Source organism: Camelus bactrianus, chromosome 6 (genome assembly GCF_048773025.1).
Source record: "Camelus bactrianus isolate YW-2024 breed Bactrian camel chromosome 6, ASM4877302v1, whole genome shotgun sequence".
NCBI classification, from domain to species: Eukaryota; Metazoa; Chordata; class Mammalia; order Artiodactyla; family Camelidae; genus Camelus; species Camelus bactrianus.
In genome coordinates, this window is record NC_133544.1 from 53,979,086 (window position 1) to 54,002,760 (window position 23,675).

At 48.2% G+C, this 23,675-nt stretch overlaps 1 long non-coding RNA gene across 1 annotated transcript; it reads left to right on the top strand.

Moving 5' to 3' along the window:
- The first annotated feature begins 8,851 nt into the window (after positions 1–8,851).
- Positions 8,852–23,566, top strand: LOC141577918 (uncharacterized). Its single transcript, XR_012507553.1, has 3 exons — positions 8,852–9,662; positions 15,261–15,394; positions 22,827–23,566. It is a non-coding gene; the product is annotated as an uncharacterized LOC141577918 (long non-coding RNA).
- Positions 23,567–23,675: the final 109 nt, after the last annotated feature.

Consider the following 23,675-nt stretch of genomic DNA (forward strand, 5'->3'; position numbering starts at 1 on the left):
CCCTGCTTTGTTGGTGTTTCTTCAGGCCAGGGGGCTGGACAGTGTAAGACAAACTCCGACCTGGGGCCCTCAGGAAGGGGAGGTGCCAGGCACCAGGCTTCATTTGAACACAACTGAATTCATTCCTCGTAGGATTTTCATCCCACCCCTGTCCTACCCCTGGTCCCTTGTTTACTTTGTCTCCAGCTGAATCACAGCTCTGCCACTAAGCCTTCTGGTCCTGAGGGACAAGGTCCTTTCTATGAGGTCCCACATTTCCTGGAAGTGGAGTCTGCAATAAAATCTAGCCACCTGCACACAGACAGGGTCCTCCACACTCAGGACCCCCTCTCCTTGTCTCTCTTTCTCTTTTGCCCGCTCTCAGAAGCGGGTGCAAACACGTCCTCAGCTGGTCTCTGGCCCTCCAGCCATTTCTACTCGTCCCCTCCAGCATCGTCCATAGCTCAGCCTGCAACCTGGCCTAGTTTTGCTGGCCCCACATCTGTGCGGGTTACCCCCCAGGGCCTTGCTGCCAATAGTTCTTTTATGTTAATTAATTCTCTCCTCGGTAGCCTCTTTGAGTCCCATCCACCTGCAGGCTTGCCTCAAGGTCAAAGGCCAAACACATCAGGGAAATGGGGGCATTAGTGGAGACTGGGCGTGGGGAAGAGGGTCCAGCCCCACCTCTGGCATTGACTGGCCCCTTGTCTTCCCTAAGCCTCTTTCTTCATCAGTAAAGTGGTGGAAAAAAAACCCAGTACTTTCCTGACAGGGTGGTGTGGTGCAGGCACCATGGGTGTCATGTGTGTACTTATGAAACATGTGCGATGGTCATTCGTATTTTGTGAAGAGGATTTTTCATTGTAATTGTTCCTGCCCCATCCATCTAGCATAAATCTTGAGTCTTTTTTCTTTCTTCCTTTTTTTTTGGAGGGGGGGAGTTTTCTCTACCATTTTCTTTCTTTTTTTTCTCTTTTTTTTGCTACAATTTTTTTTAAACTGGAAGGTGGAGGTGGTGGTGGCAGAGAGGAAAAACTGTGTAGGGTGTGGATGGAAAGATAAATAGGGTATCAGGCAGTCTGACCTCCCAGAGCAGGTGCCAGCAAATTCAGCTGGGACTGAAGAAAGTTTGGAAACCTAGTGCTGAGCTCCTGGTCTCTGCAGACGGACTCAAGCCAGGTCCCGACCCCTGCAGGTGCGGTATGGACACTTCCCAGGGGCCTGCGTGTGGAGAGTGCCCTCACCCATGGCATCCATGGGGCCATGACTGCCGTCTTCGATTACCTTGTGTCACTGGTTTGTCTCATCTGGAACACAGGCCGCCAGGGAGGGTGCTGCCCGAGGAGACGTACTGGGGTCGCTGCAGAGCCGGGGTGAAGGAGCAGGCAATCTCCTGAGAGGGGACAGCAAGTGGGGAACCCAGAGGACTGGAAGGTTCTGAAGTCACAGTGGTGGAAGGCAAGCAGAGCAGGAGATGCAGGGTCATGAATGGGGAGAGGAAACAGGAGGTTAGAAGCAAAGCACAGGTATCTGTACAGCAAAAGATTGAAAACATCCTTGGTTTCCATCCATGCGGGAAGGGCTGAACACACAGGGAACAGCCGCACAAGGGAAGCCTGAGCAGGATGAGAAATTGCATTATGTATTGATATGAAATGATGTACAAGATATATTATTAAGTCAAAAAGGCAAGATGCAGACAGTGTATAAAATAAGCTACCATTTGTGGCTTTATTTGTATTATTTGCTTGATTATGCATCAAATGTCTCTGGAAGGAGTCATAAAAAACATTTCAGGGAGTTTGTATTTAATGGTGATGGGGTTCAGGGCAGGCCACCCTAAAATAAGACACTTTGGCATATTACTTTGGATCAAAGTTGCTTAAGAACAGCTGGTGCAAGAAGGACAGATACTCTGACCCTCTTTTGTCCCTCTGAAAGCAGGAAATAAATCTCCCGCTTTGGAGATTTTGTGTCTGTTCTGGTCACTTTTTGGTGTCTCATATCTTTGGGACTCTTGTACATACGAAATTAAATTAGTTTTTCTCCTGTTAATCTTTACTTCACTACAGGGGTGTCTCAGCCAAGAACCTAGAAGGGTAGAGGGAAAATTACTTTCCTTTCTTATAATGGTACAGTTTCAGATGGGGAAGATGAGAAAGTTCTAAAGATGGATGGATGGTGATGTTTGCATGACAATGTGAATGCACTTAATGCTACAGCACTGTACCCTTAAAAAGGATTAAAATGCTTAATTTTATATTATGTTCTGTTAACCACAATTTTTTAAAAAATTTCATTAGTTGCCTGTTGGGAGAACTGGGTGTTTGAGAAAGAGAGGAAGGGAGACTTCACAGCACATCCTTTTGTTCCCATTGAAATCTTTTCAAAAAATACAAAAAAGTAAAAATAAAAGAAGCAGCAAAAAAAATAGAAGAAGCCGCAAACAGGGCTCCAGGAGAAGCTAAGCTTTGCGGGGGGGGGGGATGGATGGCTGAGAGGCCATACAGGCCGGCCGGTGGGTGGCTCACTGACAAAGGAACTCCTTACAGAGGGGTAAAGGGGGAAGGAGAGCATAGGGGAGGGGTGGAGTGGCCCCTGGCCTCCGTAGCAACAGCCCTGGTACTACTTACTGGAATTTAGAAGGAGAGGATCAGTGGAAGAGGCTCCCCGACACAGGCTGTGAACTTCCTTCCTTCCTAGAGCGGCTGGGGAATGAGTACAGACTTCCCTCTCCTCCTTTCCTTTGATTCCTCATGGGCTCCCCATTGGCCAACACCGAAACGCAGCCAGAGGGCAAGGGCGCTGGTCTTTGCAGGACTGGTCGCAGGGGTCAGCCTCCTCCAGACACAGCGCAGGGTGGAAATGGGTGGGGAGAGGATCTGGAAGGACAAAGGGTGAATCTCTGAGACAGCTTGCAAGCCGAGGAGCCAGCTGGCCTGGGCGCATAGCCCAGCCCCACCACTCACCACCTGGGTGTCCGTAGGCATCGTGAGCCATAACACAAGGTAATAATTGTGTCTACCCTGGAGGCTGCTATGAGAATGAAATTTGTTAATATGGATGTGAAGTGCTTAGAACAGTGCTGGGCACGGAGTGAACACTGTACACGTGAATCATGACTGTTACTTATTACAGCCTGCTGTGTGAGACCTAAAGCTTTCCAAGGCAGGATGCCACTAGGCAGGGCCATTCTGAGAGGCAGGATTTGTGTGTCCAGGTGAGGCTGGCACCTGAGAGTAACAATAATACCGATTAATCAAGCACCTCTAAGGGTCAGCCCTTTGCTGGGCCTGCTGTGTCCACTGCCATGAAACCCTGCACACACATGCCAGCTGGGTGCCAGCTGGGTGGAATCGTTGCACCTTACAGAGCAGGAGGAGGAGACTAAAGCTCCGAGGGGAAGCCCCTGCCCAAGGGCACTGTGGCTAACGGCTAACGAAAGGCTGGCTCCCAGCTGGGCTCTCACCATCACACCCCTCCGAGCTGCTGTGTTCCTTTAGAAACCCAGCCCCTTGGAAGATTTACAAACTGCAATATAAAAACTCAGGATTGAGAATAGCTGCTATTGACAGAATTTCTTTGAGCTTACCAGGCACTTCTACAGAAGGTAAATTCTCATTCAAAAACATCACAGTCAATTAAAAGAGTTGATTAAAAATGCCTGAAATGTCAAAATTACTCATTTCAAAACACAACCTTAGTGGGGAGGGTGTAGCTCAGTGGTAGAGTGCTGTGCTTAGCATGTACAAGGTCAATCCCCAGTACCTCCATTAAATACATAAATAAACAAACCTAATTACCGCCCCCCAAAAAAGAATTTTAAAATGCAAAACTTTAGAGGGAATTGCTTTCAGGCAATTTTATGAACAATTAAAAATGATAAGCCTGTGTTGAAAGTAATGCATTTTTTAGGAAAAGTACCAGTGGCATGGTATTTAGAGACAGATATAGTTAAAGTAATTAAAGAACAAGAATAATGTGAAAGTGATTAAAGTACCAAGAATAATATTTTTATTGTTTTTTAAAAATATTGGAATAATCAGTGTAATTAAGTTTTTTTACTTGCACGAATATACATGTTATCTTTTGAAATAATTTTATTTTTGAAAAGTTTAAAAATACATTAATTTAGAAGCCCACCAATATAATAAAATTAATGTCTTAGTCAATAAATACTTTAAAAAAATGTTTTAAAGTCCACAGCTACCTCACAAGTCAGCACCTATGGGTGTGTGGGTCCTTCCTTGCTTCTTGTCTCTGCCCCTTCCCTGAAGGGAAGGTGATCTTCCATCCCTATCAGTTTCTGTTCATGGTAAATGTAAATGAATGAATGAGTGCTGGATGATCGGTATATTTGAAGGACAAATAGATCAGTGTAGAGAGGTGCCGGTGACGAGGTTGGGAGGTGGCGTGGGCTACACAGGAAAGGCTTTGACCAGAGGCTGATGAGAGGGTTTTACCCCAGGGGCGGTACAGTGCCCACCGGGGTTTTGGACAGAAAATTGCTGTGATGCCACCTGGCCTTTAGTAAAGATTGACCTCAAGCCTGAGAGGTAGTAAGAGGACTGGCGGGATCTGGTGAGTGCCCGAGTTGGGGGCCCAGGAGAGGGAGGAGCTGGGGATAAGTTGGCAGAGAGAAAAGGGAGGAAGCCTTTTCTCTCTGCATTTCAGTGAGACCACCTGCCCACCTCCGAGGGCAGGGAGGTGTTGAGATTCAAACTGCGGTCATGACCCAAGTCTGAAGCTAGACGTCTCCTCAGTGCCCAAAACAGAGGACACCAAGGCCACAGCACCACCATCTCTGAGTCTGGCCCTGTCTCCAGGGTGAGGTTCTGCCTCGTCTTGAGTGGCTGCTGGGGAGTATCCAGCCCTTTCATATAGTCTCGAGACGTCTCCCAAGCAGGCACACCCTGGACATTTTGCATCCCTCAGCGTATTCTCAGGATCCCCAGTGGTTAACTTTCCGACCACCTGAGACCATCCTGCTGTGCTGAATCCCGAGGTGCTGAAACAGCACTAGGAACAGAAGATTCTAGATCACCCCTCCCTTGCTCTCTCCAGTCCTGCCTTGAGTGTCAAAGTTCTGATAGAATTGGACATAAGGGAGAAGAAAACCATACAGGAAGCGGCTGCCCCTCCCAGTCGCACGTAGAGAAAGGCATGCTGGGAAAGAGTCCAGGAGGCCGCAGACGGAAAGCTTCTGACTCTTGTCTGCAAGGCCAGTGCTGGACAGATGGGATTTTATCAGCAAGGATGTACCTCAAATGGTCAGCAACCCCTTCCAGCGTCACATGGATGATTTATGGTGCCTGTGAGCATAAGAAAGACCCAGGGGTCAAGCCCCTTGCCTGAAGCAGCCTCGGTAGTAAGAAGATCCTCTCTGGAATCAAATGGCTACTTGCAAATTTTCACATGACTCTCCTGAGTGACCAAGTGATCCACACCTGTTCTGGCAGAGAGGACGGGGCTGGGCCACAGACATTGCATTCACTCAACACAGATTTCCCGAGCACCTATTATGCACCATGAATTGTGCTGGGGGGAGGGGACGGAAATCACAGTGAGCCAAACAGAAAAGTTCTCTGCCCTTAGGGAACTTACATTCTTGTGGTAGATGATACGGGATAAACAAATATCTAAGATAATATGAAACGTGGGAAGTGCAATGAGAGAAATGAAAAGCATGCAGGGAGTCTTTAGAAATGACAGGTGAGGAAATTAACATTTCACCTGAAGGAGCCATCAGGCGTGTCAAGAACCGGGGAAAGTCATCCAGGCAGGGGTGGTATGGAGCTTGGCTTGTTCAGGGAATACAACAGGCATTTGAGGTCTGTGAGGACTGCCTCGATACTTAGTTCCTAAATGAACCCTTGCAGGAAAGAACACCCTGTTAAGGGTTTATGATGCACGCAGGGTCAAGAGTGTTCAAAGCTGTCAGTGGGCCTTTACTTTCAGGCTGGATGGTGAGGAGGAGGATGGGAAGGGGAAAGAAAATGGTGGTGGCTCCTTGTGGGGTTTGAGAGTTCTGCCTGGGTGGGTTGTGAGGCTCTGGCTGTGTGAAGAGAGAACCTGGCCAGAACCGAGACACTCCTGTGAGCACTCCAGGCTGCCCCAGCAGTGAGGTTTGGCTCCTATTCCCTTCTGCATGGGCCCTGGAGTCACAAGCTAGGGGCTAGTGTTTCTTTAAGTGGGGCAGGCTCCTTGAGGGGCACTTGAAGAGACAGTGTACACTGGGGGCCTCTGGAGGTTACGGGTCATTGCTGGGGAGTGGCAGGTTGCCGCTGGAGGCTTAGGCCTCACAGCAACCCCTGGTTCTACCCGCCTTCCAGAGTTTCAGCAGAGCCTGGAATCACTCCAGGGCAAGAATGAGGCATCTGCCAACTTTTGCCCAGCTCTCCTTGGCCACAGGAGCCCAGGACCAGCAGCAAAGAGGTGGGAGCCAGGGGTTGGAGAGGGGTATGGGGCCAGCGGAGGCCCTGGGACATGCATGGGTCAGGGTAGGGCCTTGAGGTCCTGGATGGCAGGTTCCTCAAAAGCAAAACCACTTGAAACACATCATCTGGGACAGCCGAGGCCCCTGTGGCAAGCCCCCTCCACGGACCAGGAGGCTTCTGTTGTGGAAAACCTCGACCAGAGAGGGCAGCTGCTGGCTGGAGATGCCTAGAGATGCATCTCCCAGCCCCACCCTTGCCCAGGGCCTGGGATGGCTGAGGGCAAGGGGCTTAGGGACTGAGGGATAAAGTGCTGACTCTGTGGAGACAGCCAATCCAAGCCTCCCCAGGACTCCAGGACCCAACCCTGAGCTCAGGCTTCCCCATCTTGGCTCTGTTTCCCCTCTTCTCCTTCTGTCCTCAGCTCTTACTTTTCCCCCAGTGAAGGGAGGCTGGGAGGCTGGGAGGCTTGCCTGCCCTGAGTTGCTGCCAACAAGCTGTAGAAGGCAGGGCCTTGGCAAGAATACAGTGTCGCCTCTGTGGGAGCGGCGGGGCTAATTAGACTCAGCTGGAGCCAGTGGCTTGGAGGTGGCCGGGAGTTTCCCAGCTCCCTGGCCTGCCTGGCCTCCTCCTGTGTGGCTGTGTGGTAAACACTGCGGGGAGGTGTGGGGACAGAGGGTGGGGAGGTGTGGGCAGGAGCCCAAGCCAGGCCTGGAAGGGGGGCCAGGTGGGGCAGTCCAACCCATCGCTGGCTCCAACTAGGAACCTCACTTAGTATCCTTGGCCATGGGGCAGGTCCAGCCGCCTCCAGGGTCCAGGGCCCAGGGTCCTGCTGAGGGAGTGAGTGGCCCGAGATCCGCCCAGAAGGGATGTGGTGGAGCCAAATGGGATGGAAAGCTTGGGGAAGGCCCGGAGAAGGGGCCTGGTAGAGAATGCATCTGCCTTTCCTTTTCCTACAAATCTTGGGGACTTTCCTGGGGTCAGGGCTGCTGTGTACAGCCATGCAGGTGTGGGCTGAGGCGTGAGTGGGGGGCTCACCCAGCTCGTGTTGGGCTCTGACCATCTGGATGATGGGTCATCTTTTCCCAAATCACACAAAGCCCTATGCAGGCCGGTGCCTGGTGCCCACAGGCCAGGGTCAGAGGCGGTCACTCAGCAGAGATAAACCGTAGGCATTGAGGCAGCTGCTGGCCTGGGGATCCCTTCCCCCAAGGCCGGGGTGACACTTTCAGGACTGCGCTTCAAGTTCCTGGGATGAGCCCTCAGTCTGGGAGGTGCGCAGCCACCAAGCAGGAGGCCAGCAGAGCAGCCTAAGGAGAGCGCAGACCTCTTTCCTCCTCTCCAGGCTGTTTATTTCCCTATCTTCCCCTGCCTGTGTCCTAACTTCTGCCACTGTGTCAGGGTCACCTCCAAACCAATCACATATCATCCTGACTGGCTTGAGTCATGGAGAATCAGAATGAGGCCCAAGTGTGTGGAAGCTGAGGCCAGGAATAGTGTGTATCTGTATTTGACCTGAAAATATGGACTGTGCAGTTAAATCACCCATCAGATAGGCCCAGCGGGGCAGGACCGATGATTTAACGTCACTCCGTCAGCACACGTTTAGTGAACGCCTTTTGGGTCTCACTCAGCACCATGTCTGAAGACTCAGTAGGGAAGCAAATACACTCTGTCGTCACTCACCTTCTAGTGGGGGGCAAAACGGACCAAAAACCCAGGAAACAAACAAACAAGATAATTGCAAATGGCCATAAGCACTGGGGAGGAAAGAGCCAGGGCAGAGTCATGGACCTCCTTGAGGTGTTGCAGGTGTGACTGAGCTGGTCTTGCTTCCCCACTGAGGTGAGATAAGAGAAAAGCCACCCGAATCCTTGTCGGAGGGAAAACAAGCCTTGAACTCCCTCCAGACCACAGAGCCCAATTAAGAACACCCACTCCCAGCTGCGGCCGCTCACAGAGGGGCCCGCGGGGGAGCCTGGCGTGCTGACGGGAGGGCCCAGGGCGTGAGGGCCATGAGGGACGTGCCACCTCACCACAGGAAGGAGACATCAGAGCTCTGTCAGGGTGGTAAGAAGGAGTCATAGAAAAGGCGAGGGGCTAAGGTTTGCTTTGAAAAATGGACCCCAGTTTGCAGGCCGGCCAGGGGGCGGCGTCTCTGGCACAAAGTGCAGAGCAGGGGGCAGGAGGAGGTGGGTGCAGCCAGGTGGGGCTTAGCAGGCCCCAGAGGAGAGAAGGCCGAGGCCTCTACCTGGGCAGCAGACAGCACCCCAGAGGAGGACGCACTCCCAGCCCTCGGTGGCACCTCCCTCCTGCCTCTGCGGCTCCCACGGAGTTTTCCCATGCTGTCAATCTGGCCAGAGGCCCATGGGGCAAGGTCCAGGCCGGTGATGAGGGAGGGGAACTCTGAACAGGGGCCCCTGTGAGGACGAGGATGGGCTGCTTCTCGGGCCTCCTGGGACAGCACTAAGATCCACTGCTCTTCCTGAATGTCTAGCCATTAACATAGAAACCCTGGGGTGGAGTGGAGGAGCCGCTGGGGAAGAGGAAACAGGCACTCTGTATAGATCTGCCCGTGGTCTGGGTCTGGCCTGGCTGCCCAGGACAATGGTTCCTGGATTGAGGGTACAGAAGTCCCCTGGGGCACAGGGGCCTGTTAGCAGGAAGGTCCTTCCTCCTCTCCTCCGAGGTCAGAACGTCGACACACTGGAGCCCAGGAATGTGCAGTGTGAACAAACACCCGGGCGATGCTGATGCAGGCAGGAAGGGGGTCCAGAGCCTGGAAATTGGGCCTACGTGGCCCAGAGCCACCAGGGAGGTGGGGCATGGCAGCTCCAGAGAGCCCGGGAGTCTTGCTTTGGTCCATATCAGTTCCCCACCTCCTCAGCCACAAGATCTCAGAAGGGGGTCTTCTCCCTGGCATCCCCACTGGCTCCATTTGTGCTCCGACAAACAGACAAAGCCTACACCAGTCTCGAGAGCTCCTCCCCCATATGCTCAGTGACCTTTTTATCCACCAGGGATACAGCCCTGACAAAGCACACATGAGGGATCGTGGTGGCCTCCTGCCTGGGAATCTAAGGCTGAAATGTATTTTGCCTTCGCGTAAGTGCCTCTCAGCACTCACAGCTGGTGGAGATGTTGTCGGTGGAGATGTTAGCGGACAAAGATGAGCGTTGCAGAAGAAAGGCTTGAAACCACCAGGCAACAGAGAGAGTTCCCAGCTGCTAGGAACCTGGAGGCATCAAGGTAACGTCTTTACCCACCCCCAGAGCTGTGAGGCGACAAATGTCGCAGGCACGCTGAGGTGAGCAGCCAGGGTGGTAAGAAATGTCAGAGGGGACAGAGAGGCCCCAAGGGGAATTTCATGCAGGTCAAGGATGCAGCCCTCAACCAGCCAGCCTTCCAGGGTCAGAGGCAGGCAGAGTGGAGGCACACAGCGTTTGTCTGGGGGCAGATGGGGCTCCTGGCACGAGCTTTCAGGCCTCATTCAGATTCTTCCTCCCCTGTAGCCTGCTGGCTCTTAGATCCTGACCTGCAGCTGGGGAGCACTGTTGGATGGAGTGGGGTGGGGGTGCCCTTCTGCGTGCTGCCACAAGGCCCTCACTGAGGGGCTGGACAGACGAGGCCTGTGTTAGGACTTGCAACAGCAGTTCAGTGTCCTTTGTGGGAGGCAGAGATTTTGCCCTGATAATTCCCTCTGCTTTCCAGTCCCAATCCAAGCTCTGGCCTGAAGCCTTTCATCCTATAAGAGCTGCTGGGGCCGCAGTGCCTGAAGGGGCACAGGCCTAGAGGCTGGCCCCAGAGCCCTACCTGGACCGCGGCCTGGTTTCTGGCTGGTGAGAGCCACACAGTTGGCCTCAGGAACATGTGTAGCTGGATAATCCATCCCACCTGAGTCCAGTTCTTCCTCGAATCGTAAGGCAAAGTTACTTTGGCTTCTCATTAGGCCTTATCCCTCATTCGGTCTATATCCTAATTTGGAGGCTCAGTCCTCGGCCAATCCAGAAAGCTGAGGGTTTAAATGCTGGTCTCTTCTAGGGGCCTCAAGGGAGTCTCTGGGCCCCCGTTTGCAGGTGCAGAGATGCTGTGGGACGTGGAGTTTGGAGCTGGGTGGGAATGTGGATGGACTTTCCAGATTTCACAAGGCAAGGGCTGCGTGTTCTGGTTGACCGCAGCCCTGTAACCGAGAGACGCCTTGGGCACTGAACTCCAAACAGATCTGGCTTTGAATCACCACCTACCACCTGTGTGACCCTGGGCAACTCATTAATCTCTCTGAGCCTCAGAATCCCATCTGTCAAAGAGGCATGAAAACATCTACCTCATGGGATTGCTATTGAGAGAGTCAACTGCGGGAGGGTTTATCTGAAGCATTGCTCTGAGGGCCTGGTACTAAGTAGGTGGTCAGTGAATGGTCCTGCCACCTCTCCTTTGTTAGGAGCAAGAGCCCCTAGCCTGGGACTCTATTCCTTTCCTGAGCAATCACGGCCCCATCACCATGGAGGCAGCAGCAGCAGCAAGACAGGAGGAAAGCTGGGGTCGGGTAACATTCTCTTCAGACGCTTGGCCCAGGGACCACCTGGTAGGGAGGAGAGGGGTGGGGAGAGCTGCAGGGGTCAGGGGCCTGAGAGGTGCTGGGCGGCAGTCAGTCCATCCTGCCTAGGTCACTGTTCACACAGCTCCCCCACCTGCAGGGCCTCACCCTGACCTCCTGCCCTGCGCCACTGGGGGTGCAGCCAGCCAGGCGCCGCGGTGCACCTTTCTGTGGTCACCAGCTCCTTGCCCCAGGGCCTCAGGCCGCTATGACCAAGGAGCACATGCCGGGGCCCGGCCCCCAAATGCCCGCCACACAGCCAGGATTTGCTGCTGTCCTTTGTGTCCCTGCATTCGTCACTCCCCAGCACTGTGGGGCTTGGGGGCGTCCTCACCTTCTGATCCAGACAGGGCGATGAGTTTCCATTAGATAAACAGACAGAAACAAATGCTAAACATGAACACAAACTTTATACCGACTATTTTTATATATTAAACAGACAAAAAGGACCTGGGAGCGACCAAGGGTCCTGTGTGGCCTTTCTCTGGGCAGAGCTCAGTTACCTTAGATATAACACGCCAGGGCTTTGCCTTGTCCCAAGGCTCTCCTGTGGCTGCGACTTGTTCTTTTTGCTTTTTTCTTTTAAATTGAAATAGTCAGTTTACAGTGTTGTGTCAGCTTCTGGTGTACAGCATAATGCTTTACGGCTTCTTCTTGCCCCCGTCAGGGTGGCTGGAGGCGGGGCACTGGGGGGCGCAGACCTGCCTACCCTCCCTCTCCAGGTCTCTGGGGGGGCAGAGACCGCTGTTGCCTGGGCAGCTCGGGGAGCACATCTGCATTATTTTGTGGCAACAAGCACATTTCCTGGAGGGGGTTTTTGGAAGCGCTGGGAGCCGCCCAGTGGGAAAACCAGAGGAAACAGGCCTGGGCAGAGGCAGAGGCTGCAGGCAGCGGGAGGAGACAAGGCCTTGGCCTGAGGTGGGGCTAAGGGGTGCCTGGGGCCCTGAACCCCTCCTCTCCCTTCTGAGCTGCCGACAGGGAAACCTGGCCAGAGCAGGTCTAGGTGGAGCTGCTGACCTTGGAAAGCTTGCCCAACCCAGGCCCCTGTCAGTGGCAGGATAATGATCTAAGGAGGAGCCAACCAGGCTGCAGAGCAAGATGGAAAATTCCCACAGCGCAGCGCTCCTGCAGCAGGGCTGCCCCGCAGTGGGGGCTCAGGGCACCTTGCTCCACGCGGGCCCTGACTGCACAGCAGTAGGGGCCTGGCCTCTGCATTTGGCAGGGTGACAGCAGCTGAACAACTTCAAGGGGAGATGAGTGGAGATCCGGTCTTTGACTTTTCTCTTTATTCTTGTGTCTGGGGAACTGGCCTGACTGTGGGTTTAGTGGGTGTGTGTACGAGGTGGGGATGGGGAGGCCATTAGGAAATGAGAGAAGAGAGACCTGCCTTCTGCCTAGAAAGGGGGTCCAATCACCCTCTGAAATAGGCTGGGAATCTGAAGAAATGGGCCCTGTTGGTTTAAACAAATCAAGCAGCTTCCCACAAGCATATCAAGTTTCTAAATTTAAGTCCCTACTAAGGCTCAGGTGCAGACAGTCTCAGGTGGGATGAGTACGGATGAATGTAGTACTTTGCTGGGCCCCAGGCTTTGAGGAAGGACGTCCACGGGCATCTGCTGTGTGCCAGCATGTTCAGTAGAGTCTCTCGCTCTGTCCTCGGTTGGTAAGAGCCCTGCCAGCAGGAGGACACGCCTGAGGCAGCGCAGAGCAGGACTGACCTGCTCCTGACCGATGTTCTTCCTCAGCGCCTCCCAGGAAGCCAGGCTAGAGCAGGCTGTTTCGAGGCTCTGGAAATGCAGGTGTTTTCCGCTTCTTTTCCAGAGCAGAAGCCTCATGTTCCCTGTGCCCTGGGAAGATGAGAAGGGTCCAGGTGGCAGGAGGGGTGTCTTCTGGATGTTTGGCTGTGAGCCCAGCAGCCCGGTACGAGGCTCAGGAAGGCCTCCCCGCCCTGTGGGGCCCAGTCAGAAGGAGGAAGGAAGGAAGCCATGCAAGATAGGATTTCCCCACCCCAAGGCCTGCAGTCTTCCTGGCTCCAATCACCTGATAAGCAAGCCGGTTTGTTAGCCGACTGGGGTAGTTTTCTATAGGTGACAAAAGCCACTGGGATGTTGCAAAATTCCTCCCGCACAAGGAGCCTTCATGAGGCTACAGTTTTCCAACAAGGATATGAAGAGAAGGTGGGAGAGCCCTGCATATTCTGTTGGGTTGGACTCACTTCAGGGCCCCCTGGCTCAGCTCAGAGCATAGAGGAACTCGGCAGCACAGGGGAAGTTCCCTCTCTCCTCCCCCTTTCTTCTGCCCCCCTGGGCTCCTCCATGTCCGCCCCTCCCTCCCAGCTGGCCTAGACTTACACACTCCCCAGGTAGGGTGTGGCACCTGCCCTCTGGCCCCCTCCATTGACTCCACCTCTGTCCCCAGGACACTCCAGGTGAGGAGCCACTGGGAAGGTAGGCTCCAAGCACAGGCCAGGGAACTCCCAGCTGTGTTCTGGGGCCCAGCTGAACCAGGGCATCAGGGCTCTGGGAGGGTTGGGGAGGGGAGTGGAGGGGGGTGGGACAGGACATGACCCAAGTGCAGGTTCTCAGAGCTCCAAGAGACCATTCTGGTTCACAGGAGGGTCAGAAGCCACTTGCTTTCTGACGCCATGTTGCGTGCTCCTTCAGCAAGAGCAGGCGCTAGGCCAGGGCAAGGGACCCCCATGAGGAAAAGTTGCAGCCTGTGTGTGTGTCATGAGCAAGGGCCGGCCCAGGAAGGAACCTCTTCACCCAGAAAGTAGTGGGAATTTGGCTCCCAGCCTGGACCCCAAGCCTCGTGCAGGTTACAAAAGGCCACACCTGCTCAGCTCTGGCTGGAGGGAAGCTTTAACTGCAGGCGGCTCCCACCTTGCTGACCCCATTACCTGGGTGAAAATGTTCTCATGAAGTCATATTTTAGAAGGTCAGGGTGCTTTAGAAACTTGAAAGCATTTAAGAACCATTTTGGAAGAGCTACACCAGCTCCTGTTGAGAGACAGTAATACTGTTCTTTTTTTTTTTTTTTTGGTGAGGGAGGTAATTAAGTTTATTTATTTATTATAATGGAGGTACCCGGGATTGAACCCAGGACCTTGTGCAGGGTAGGCATGCACTTCTGAGCTACACCCTCCCCCCACAGTAACACTGTTCTTTCCTGCACTTTAAATGTGTTGTCATTTAATTCTCACTGCCTCCCTTTGAGATGGACCCTATGATTATGTCATTTCACAGAAGAGAAAACTGAGGCTGTAAAATTCCCAGCTGTGGACTGAAAACTGAGTGGGACTCTTCGTTGGAGAGCTGAAGTCCCTAGCACTCGAGTCAGGGATGGAAACCTGGGGTGCGAGCAGACTTTTCCCCACCTCTCTGGTCAGGGTCTGTGTCACCTGGGTCTCCTTGAGGCCCAGTTTAAAATGGAGCAAATGCAGAGCTGGGACTTTGGTGCTGGTGTGCAGCCTTTGGGAGCTGCTGGCCGTGACTGTTTCAGCAGGAATCTCCCCACTCCCAGTTTGGCTGTGTTGTCCGGCGTCCAAGTGCCTGGACAGAGGTTCATGTGACTATTTATCTCCCTCCCTGGAAAGCCCCTCCCTCCAAGGCCATCAGCTCTGCCACCCCATCCCCCATCCTTTGTGTAGCAGAGGCTTGGTACTGGGGTTTTTCAGAAATGTGAAATCAGCGGTGAGCACCTGCAGCCCTTCCTGCTTTAAAAGAAGCTGCATAATATGCTGTATTACAATGACATTTGTTTTTTAAGAACACAGAGAAAGAGAGCAAGGAAAAAACCCAGGAGGGATCTCCATATAGTTTGTGGCAGGAAAGGAGTGTACTACGTGTATTATAATTTGGGGATGTTAGAGGTGAGCATCCGCTCACCACTCCTGGGCAGGTGGCTGCCAGTCCCTGGGGGTGCCCCTAACTGAGCCCATCTGGAAGGAGGCGTGGAGGCTGGTTTTGCACAAGATACCTTCATGCCCAAATATGCTTCTGCAAGTCCACCCTGCTGGATGCAAACGGGATGCGAAGCTGCCATAAATCTCTCAGCGACAGCTCACTAGGAGGAGATACTCTGCCAGAGATGAAAGGGCCCAAATTCTTAGTCCTCGGAGAGACATAGTTCCTGTGTTGCCTTGTTCATCATTGTGTCCCCAGGCCCCCAAGCAGGGTCTAGCTTATAGGTGGGGCTCAAAAATCTTTGATGATCAATAAGAACTAAGAGAATGTTTCCTACACTGACAGGAGATGGTGCAATCACGTGGCCCTTGCATGACGGCATTCCTCCCTGGGTCTCTCCTGAAGCACATTTTCTCAGGTGGCTGCAGGACACAGGAGTACAGAGAAGCTGGTGGCTTCTGCCAGGTCACTCTGCAACAGTGAGTTTCTACAGCCATTCTATTAGGATTCATGAGCTACTTTTTTTTTTCTTTTTTTTTTTTTGGTGGGAGGTGATTCTGTCTTGTGTCCATCTAAAACTTGACCAGTATCACTGAAATAATGCTAGCATGGCCATCTTCAAAGAAGCTATTTTGCCTTCTGTCTTGGTGAGAACTTATGTAAGCTCCCCAAAACAAGTGTCCACCAGGCCCCTGGAGGAGGCCCAAGGAGTGCAGCCCGGTTATATAACCTAGGCAGACATGGCTCAAATAGGAGTTAGCAACCCAGCAGGTAGATCCAGTTATAACCGAGGTGCTGCCCTCAGCCTCTATCCCTGGAAAACCCCAGCTCATGCGGGTACTGCGAGGCTGGTGGCTGGGGCTCCCCCCAGTTCATCCCTACTCTGCCCTGGGAAACCAGGTCTTTCCTCTTCTTCTGCTTCTCCTTTTCATGCTCCTTCCAGTCCCCAGTGGTGGCTTAATCACTGTAGTTCTTGGTAAAACCTACATGACTGAGATAACTTTGAGATTTGCAGGTCAAGTCCTGCAAAAACGTTAGATGTTGCTGTGTCTCAGGCAGATAGTCTTCTTGTGGTAACTGCTCAAAAGAGGCATCAGTAGCTTCCTCAAAGTTCCTGCACCACCACCTGCCCTCTGGGACCACGGTATGTCCCCTTCTCCTACATGCACATTTCCCTGTGTTCCCTCCATGTCCCTCTGGATGTGGAGGAGCCCTCTCATTGAGGGGGTCTGCACAAAGCTCTGGTGGATCTGCATCAAGCCTTTGCAAGGGGGCCCCCAGGCTGAGGTTGCTACAAGCTGGGCTGCTGAAGAGAGTTTAGTTATTGTTAGACATTTGCATTTCTTGTCCCCTGGACTGGCTTTAGGAGTCAAGGATGAGGGCAGCAAAGGTACAGATGATGAGAACCTAATACATGGGTGTCAGTTCCTGGAAACCTGCTTGACTCTTCAGCACACTGGTAACCTGCCTACAGACCAAAAGAGGAGTGCAGGTGGGATGAGCCCCCAAAACCCTATGATCATGCCACCTGCAGGTACCTCTTACAAGGGTTCCTAACCAGTAGCAAACACCAGACCTCAAAATACACATGCCCACAGGGGCACCCCGAGAGCCTGTGATGTGATAGATCCAGGCTAGAGGCCAGGCTTGTACATTTGGGTAAAGTTCCCCTGGCGGTTCTGATGGGAAACCCTGGCTAAGAACTGGCAATCTAGCACATGTCAGTTTAAAAGTCTCCACTGCTTACCCTCATGGGGCGTGGGCATAGGAAAGTGGTATTACAGAGAATTTCAGACCACACTGAGCCCAGTGATTTTCTTCTCGCTTGGAGTGGTCAGCGATCAAATCGTGCTTTTTGTTATCCAGAAGGTTCTTTTTAAGTCAGAGGCAAGCGGCTGCACCTGACGGTATGCTTTCATTTAAAGCCAAGAGAGGCAGGTTCCTAGAGGAGAGGCCGCTCAGACTTGAGGTCAGTCAGGTGGATAACAGGTGAGCGGGGTGAGACTGTGCGCGGGGGAACGTGGTGGGCTGCTGTCCCCCTTCGGGAGCACCGGCGCTGTGTGTGGCTCCCGTGGCTCTGCCTGGGGACGTGGGAACGCACTTCACGCATGCGCAGTTTGGGCCACCTGGGTTAGGGCTTCTCTGTGGTCGGAACTGAGGAAAGCAAGCGTCACACACTGGGGCTGAATGAGCCTTAACTAGCACGTGACCAGCTGAGCAAGGCTCCTCTCCAGGTAATGCTAGGATGTGCGGACACTTCAAAAATGGGTAAGGATATACAGCTGAAACTAACACAACATCGTAAATCAACTACAGTTTTTTTTTGTTTTTTTTTTTAATGGGTACGAATATCCGTAGCTTCACTTTGAGTGAAGAAAATTGGGAAAATTTGGGCCTGTTTGCTCATGAAAAGGCTGAAAGCCTTAACCAGGTTTTAAAAAATCCATGCCCTTCAGTATAGGTTTTTAGAATTCAGGGCTTAATTTTTGTCTGATTCTATAAGTAATAACTGATCCATTGAAAACATTTGGAAAATACATTAAAATGTAAGAAGTGAGAGAAATGATTCATAATCAGTATGAATATTTTGGATTCTCTGTTGAGATTTTCCCCCATGCATTTAAAAAATTAATAGGCTTTATTTTAGAACAGTTTTAGATTTACAGAAAAATTTGGCAGTAGTTGTACTGAGTTCCTATATAATGCTGCCCCCCCACCAGTTTTTCCTATTAACAGTCTTTCGTTAGTGTAGTACATTTGTTGCAGTTAATGAACTGATAATTGATACATTATTATGAACTAAAGTCCTTAGTTTATATTAGAGTTCATCATTTGTGTTGTACATTTCTACAGGTTTTGACTAACTCTTAATGTCCTGTATCCACCATTACAGTATCAAATAATAATCTCACTGCACTAAACCTGTACACCACTAGTCCTCGCTGCCAACCCTCCCCCACTCTCCCTAGCCCTATTCCAAACTCCTAGCAACCACTCATCTTTTTACTGTCTCTATAGTTTTGCCTTTTTCAGAATATCTTATAGTTGGAGTCATAGTCTTTTCAAACTGGCTTCTTTCACTCGCAATATGCATTTTTTAAAAACTGTACAATTCCAACCAAATGACATACTGGAAAAGGCACAACTACAGAAAAATATAAAGATCATTGTTTCCAGGGGTTTGGGAAGAGGGAGGGAGGGAGCGAGGAATGAAAAGATGGAACACAAAGGATTTTTAGGGCAATGAAATTATTCTGTATGATACAATAGTGGTGGCTACATGTCATTATGCATTTGTAAAAACACATAGAATGTACAATATCAAGAGTGAACCCTAATGTAAACTATGGACTTTGGTTGATAATAATGTACCCGTGTTGGTTCATTGATCGTACCAAATATACCACACTGAAGAGGGATATTGAGGGTAGGGGAGTATATATGTGTGGGTGGGGAGGACTATGTGCGAACTCTGTATTTTCTGCTCAATTCTGTCGTGAACCTGAAACTGCTCTAAAAGAATAAAGTCTATTAAAAAAATTGAAGTATAGTCAATTTACAATGTATTAATCTCTGGTGAACAGCATAGTGATTCATTTATACACACACACACACACACATACATATATTCCTTTTCACATTTTTTCATTATAGACCATTACAAGGTATTGAATATAGTTCCCTATGCTATACCTTGTTATCTATTTTATATATAGTAGTGTCTACAAATCCCAAACCCTCAATTTCTCTCTCCCAACCCCCTTCTCCCCGGTAACCATAAATTTGTTTTCTGTGTCTGTGAGTCTGTCTCTGTTTTGTAAATAAGTTCATTCATGTCCTTCCCCCCCACCCCCATATAAGTGATATCATACAGTATTTTTTCTTTCTCTTTCTGGCTTATTTCACTTAGGATGACAATCTCCAGGTCCATCCCTGTTGTTGTAAATGGTATTGGTATTCTTTTTTATTATTATTAATATATTTACTATCGGGGTGAGAGAGGGCTTTCACTGTTGCCACTGAGTACTTTTAAAATATTTCTCTTATAAATGAACCACCATAATTGCTAAATGAACACATTTGTATTCTTTTTTATGGCTGAGTAGTATTCTTTTGTGTATATCTATATATTTACCACGTCTTTATCCAGTCATCTGTCAATGGCATTTGGGTTACTTCCATGTCTTGGCTATTGTATATAGTGCTGCTATGAACATTGGGGTGCATGTATCTTTTCACTATAGAGTTCCTTCTGGATATATGCCCAGGAGTGGGATTGCTGGATCATACGGTAAGTCTATTTTCAGTTTTTAAAGGAATCTCCATACTGTTTTCCATAATGGCTGCACCAAACTACATTCCCACCAACAGTGTAGGAGGGTTCCCTTTCTCCACACCCTCTCCAGCATTTATTGTTTGTGGACTTTTTAATGATGGCCATTCTGACTGCTGTGAAGTGGTGATACCTCATTGTAGTTTTGATTTGCATTTCTCTGATAATTAGTGATATTGAACATTTTTTCATATGCTTATTGGCCATTTGTCTGTCTTCATTGGAGAAATGTTTGTTTAGGTCTTCTGTCCATTTTCTGATTGGATTGTTTGGGGGTATTTTTTGTTGTTGTTATTGAGTTGTATGAGCTGTTTGTATATTCTGGAAAATAAGCCCTTGTCAGTGGTATTGTTTACAAATATTTTCTCCCATTACATTAAGTTATCTTTTCATTTTATTTATGGTTTCCTTTGCTGTGCAAAAGTTTGTACGTTTAGCAGGGAGGGTATAGCTCAAGCGGAAGAGCACATGCTTAGCATGCATGAGGTCCTGGGTTCAATCCCCAGTAACTCCTCTAAAAATAAAACAAATAAACCTAATTACCTCCCCTGCCAAAAAAAAAAAAGTTTGTACGTTTAATTAGGTCCCATTTGTTTATTTACAATATGCATTTAATTTTCCTCCATGTCTTCTGTGGCTTGATAGCTTATTTCTTTCTAGTGCTGAGTAATATTCCATTGTTTGAGTGTACCACCGTTTTTCCATCGACTTATTGAAGAACCTTGGTTGCTTCCAGTTTTTGGCAATTATGAATAAAACTGCTATAAACATTTGTGTGCAAGTTTTTGTGTAGGCATAAGCTGGACCTTGCAGTAAGACTTCGTTTACCTTTCTAAGAACCTGCCCAACTGTCTTCCAAAATTGCGGCATTTTACATTCTTACCAGTACCTGTTGCTCTAAATCCTCACCAACATTTGATATTGTCGATTAAAAAAAAACTTATCCATTCTAATAGGTGTGTAGTGGTTCCTCATAGTTTTAATGTGCAATTCCTGATGATACGTGATGTTGGATGTCTTTTCGTATGTTTATTTGCCATCTGTATATCTTCTTTTAGTGAGGTATCTGTTAAGATTTTTTGCCAGTTCTTAAGGTTTTTTTTCACTTGCATATATGATTCTTCTGACTCATCACCTGTTGATAAGTTGTGTGCTTCGTGTTTTTAATGGTTAGGATCTCTCTGTGCTAATTCTTCTCTGTGCTAATTCTTCTCTGTCCTGAACAGTGATGAGCAATCTTATATCTAAAAGCTGTTTGCCAAAATGAAGGTCACCTAGGTATCTCTTATGTTATTGTCTAGAAGTCTTACGGTTTGGTGTTTTGCACTGAGCCTGTGATCCATTTTGAGTTGTTTTGTGATAGGTGAAAATCTATGTCTAGACTCATGTTTTTGTGTGTGGATGTAGGTTGTTACAGCATCGCTTGTCAAAGCGACTCTTTGTCCAATAAATTGCCGTTGTTCCTTTTAACATAGATCAGTTCATTACATGTGTGTGGGTCTATTTCTGGAATCTCTACTCTGCTTTATTAATCTGTTCTTTCACCAATACCATACTGTCTTGACTACTGTACGTTTGTAATAAGTCTTGAAGTCAGATAATCAGTCCTCTAAGTTTGTTCTTCTTTAGTATTGTGTTGGCTATTCTGGGTCTTTTACATTTCCATATAAACTTTAGAATCACTTTGTCAATATTCATAAAATAAAGTGCTGGAATTTTGATTGAGATTGCATAAAATCTATAGAATAATTTGGGAAAATTGACATCTTGACAATATTGATTTTTCTTATCCATGAATATGAACTGTCTCCATTTATTTATATCTTTCTTACATCAGTTTTATAGTTTTCCTCATTTAGTTAGGTTTATATCTAAGTATTTCTTTTTTTTTTCATTTTTTGGGTGCTAATGCAAGTGGTATTGTTGTATCTTATTTTCAGATTCCAATTGTTCATTGCTGGTATATACGAAAGCAATTGACTTGTATATTAACTTGTATCCTGCAACCTTACTATAAACATTTATTATTTCCGGGAGCTTTTTTCTCCATGCATTGCTTACATTGTTGAAGTCACAGACTTTGTAAACAATCTTATGTCCTGTTTTTTTTTCTGTTATGTCATAAGCTTTTTCAATGTCATTTTTAATTCTTTTGAAACACTTTTAATGGCAGCAAAACGTTTTATTGAGCTATTAGTTAACATGTTAACACATCCATCTTTAAAATACAGATTAGTATGAAGAAAAAAATTAAATGTGCTCAAAATTCCACCATAAAAACCAAAATAATTTCTACCAGAAATAACCACTATTCTCACATTCTATTGTTTTCCTTCTACTGCTTCCTCTCTGCCAGTGGTTCCTTCTCGGGAAACAGACTTCTTTGAATATCTGATGAAAGCTATGGTTCTCTCCCAGGAAACTTAAGACATGCACTAAATTTTAGTTTCCAAGTTCTAGGGACCTCTATGGCCCATCCCAGAAATGCCCCCACAGAGGCATTTATCCACCAGCTTCGGTTGACATCATTTACATCACACTTCAGGTATGTTAGGCTTGTGCAGATTGAGCGGGCTTTCCTGGATTTAGAGGTCTGTGGCTTGAGAAGCTCTTGAGTCCAGGAAGCAGAGAAATGTATGAATTAGTTGGATTTTTCAAAACGTAAAATAAATGGAGGTAACAGTCATGCTGGGATCACTTCTGGTTTTACCAGAGGTGCCATTATTATATTAGCTGTTAAGATTTGTTTCCTGTGTTTTGGAAATGCAGTAGATGGTTGGAACATATTTAACTTTAGCATTTCTTTTTAAGAGTGATCCTGAAGATCCTTAATGTAGTGATTTGGTTGTGGCACAAATCTGAATGTTGGGATTTGGGGCTAGTGAGGGAGCTAAGTATCTGCTTTGTGTTTCACCTAAAATCTAAATGGTTCAAAGCTGTTTCTTCATGTGGCTACCAAGAGAAGGGAAGACATACATCTCCCCAAGTAGCTTCACATTATAAGAATGTCTGGATACATCCGACTGAATGTCAGTATTCAACTGTACATTTCTTCCTAGGAGTTTATCACAATGCCCTTTGAGATACTGGGTAAAGTTTTAAGATATTTTTCTTAGCATTTGGATAAGATTTCCACATGAAGTGTTATCAATCCCAGACTGTGTTAAAAACAGAACTAGAGCATTTAATGTTCACACACTTAAATTGATCTCTATTTCTTCCAGTTTTTAAGCATAAAATAACCAATATACTTACTTAAAACTAATCCTTAATTCATCTAGATTTTGCATTATAATGTAAAAACTTATTTTTCTAACGAAGGAAAAATTTTTCATTGTCACTAAAAGGTATTTTTTTACAGGAAACCCCAGTTATTTGCTAGTCTCTCACCCATGATTCCGAAGGGTGAAGCCAGTCAAGGCCCTACGGATATAGTTCAAGAGTCTATTCAGGGGAGTAGCCCTCCACAGAGAGCCCACTTTCAAAATGATAGCAGCACTTTTATAGAGCCCCGTGGACTTGGATGGGTAATCCCAGGGCAGCAGCCCCTGAACTAAAGAACGATGCTTCTTTTTTAGGACACTCTAACTCGTGACTCAGCTCTGAAAAGGATGTGGTCGGTGACATTTCCTGTATCTAGTGGTCACAAGCTCACATGGCCTCCACTTTTGTGGCCTGGTGGCTGCAGAAACAGGGGCAACTGACTCCATGGATTAGACCAGCAGCCACACTCACCTGCATGAGGTAACACTAACAGCACCAGTCTCAACCAGGGCAAATGAGGACATGAAATGTATTGGCCTTAGACATTTCAGGATTTTTGGATCATCTATAACAATTAGTGGCTCAGATCAGCAAATTCTGTACATTAAAAGAGACTATTCAGAATATAATTTGCTCTTCTTTTTCCCTTAATGTTGTTTATAGTGGTGTCTCTACTACAGACCAATTCCTCTTAAGTGTGGTTTAAATAATTAAATCTTTAACCAAGCATCGAAAACACAGATTCTACAGCTTTTCTAACCCTATTGTTTCGTAAAGTTAACCGCAATTTCTGCTCTTAAAAATATTGTTCCTTATTGAGTATAGCTTAAATGTAGATCTCAACTACTGTAGATCAATAGTGCTAATCATTTTACTGTAGTTAAAACCTCCAGTGGAACTTGGGGGTCCAGGTTCAGGAATGAATGAGGAACTATAAAATAAAGGCCTTGTGTCACACACCAACTTGTTACAGTCAGAGCAAGTTTTGAAACCAGAGTTTTAGTTTGTAATTTATAATTATGTTGTACAGCTGTAGTTTAAATTTCTGGCTATTAAGTTCCTTAAGCCAAAGAAACTTGGATCTTTAAACAAAATGAATAAAGCTACAGTATGAAGATGGTGAACATTTAATAGTCTGCATTTAACAAAGGTTTAAAATTGGA